This window comes from Etheostoma spectabile, chromosome 13, assembly GCF_008692095.1.
Source record: "Etheostoma spectabile isolate EspeVRDwgs_2016 chromosome 13, UIUC_Espe_1.0, whole genome shotgun sequence".
Lineage (NCBI taxonomy): Eukaryota > Metazoa > Chordata > Actinopteri > Perciformes > Percidae > Etheostoma > Etheostoma spectabile.
The window spans coordinates 26,507,250-26,508,978 of NC_045745.1; the positions used below are offsets into that span (position 1 = coordinate 26,507,250).

General features: G+C 36.8%; 1 long non-coding RNA gene across 1 annotated transcript in view; it reads right to left on the bottom strand.

Moving 5' to 3' along the window:
• LOC116700654 (uncharacterized) overlaps positions 1–1,729 on the bottom strand; it is a 24,254-nt gene that overhangs the window by 566 nt on the left and 21,959 nt on the right. The gene's annotated exons all lie outside the window — the stretch shown is intronic.

The window sequence follows — 1,729 nt, forward strand, 5'->3', positions numbered from 1 at the left end:
ACAGACCATGTGCCTAATCGGTCCCTCCACCAAAATGTGACAGGTGTTTTCACTTATTCTGTCTGGTTAGACCTGGGCTCAGGTCGACGTAGGTGGAGCTCAGCTGAGAATGATGTGAGCTCCCAACAGCCGAATACACAACAACAACAACAATAACAACAAGATAAAAGTACGTTGGAATGGAATTAAAAAAAATCTGACTGACAGAGAAGAGTTGTGATACATAAATAGTTGCACAAAAGTCCATTGCCGTTTTAAGTAAAGTGAGGGACATGTGAGTGAAGCAGTCGGACTGTACATGCTCAGAGAGTGGGGTGGTGTAATCAGTGAAAGTGAAAACACCAGTGTAGCTTTACCATGGGTGTCTCCTAACTAATGTGCATACAATAACCTAAATATATATACTGCACATTTGAATGAGGACCATAATGACCTTAATTTATAACACACAAAAGCATATTGTGCCTTCTTCTGAGACGACACTTGATGCTAAAATAAAGTTTGATAAACTCACAGACAGAAAGGAAAACTAAATTATACTGCATCATTTCAAAATAACAGTATTGCCTTGTATTGGCAAGTAAGGGTTAACACTTATTTTCTATTTTTCTTTTAAAATATTTTTTTTCAGTTTTGAGAGACATTGGCACTGCTTACACAACTAATTGAACAGCAGAGCCCTTGTTTAACCCTCATGTTGTCCTTGGGTCAAATTTGACCCGTTTTCAATTTTTTTTAACAAAAAATGGGCCTTCAAAATAAGCGCTGAAAATGTCAACATTAGAAATATAAAATAACTTTGGAAAAAAACATCAAAAAAGCACCCACAACATTGAAAGAGTGACAAAAATGTTGGAAAAAGCGATAATAGTGTTGAAAAAAAGCTCATTTTTTTCATGGTTGACGGGAAGACAACACAAGGGTTGAAAGGAACAGTTTGACATTTGTAGTTTTTACATTTCTGTTTGTGTTCGAATGAAACAACACAACATGTGTTTTTTAGTGAGCCTTAGAGGTGCTGGTAGGCATATCTTCAACCTTCGGAATTAGTCAGGCTAGCTGTTTCCACCTGCGACTTTGAGTCCTTGAAAGGCACTATATAAATTCAATTTATTATTATTATTATTCGTTATGCTATGCTAAGCTAATAAACTCCTGGGCTCTACCTCAGTAGGTAAAAGACAGAGGTGAGATCTTCTCATGTAGGTCTTTGAAGGAGCAGTGATCTTACATGTGTGCTTCAGAGCTGGACTATCACGCTGATGGTACCGCTGTAATGTTCACCAGCTACTTATTATTAATTATTAGTAGTTCATTATTATTAATAATTAACTGGACAAAAAGTGACAAAACTGATGTCAGTCTTCCCATCCGACTTCATGTAAGACAGCAAACCGGCAATTACTTAAAATGTTTGTTTTCCTTTAAAACCCCAGCACTGCTTTTAGATTACTCGTAAAAAGACTCAGAGAAAATAAAATAAGAATGTTTGTTTTTTTCCTGACAGGTAAGACATATATCAAACTTCCCTGACAGATTTGTTCTCAGCTCCACAGCATGTTAACAACTGTACAGTGTGTTTTAAATATACTGCAGCCCTCTTTCAAGTAACATCAGACTACTAAACAGTTTTTCACTTCTGTTTCTCTTTTGTGCGCTGCATTCTCCTGTTAATCATGTACATGTGAGGAATCCTATTACACTCACACACACACACACACACACACAC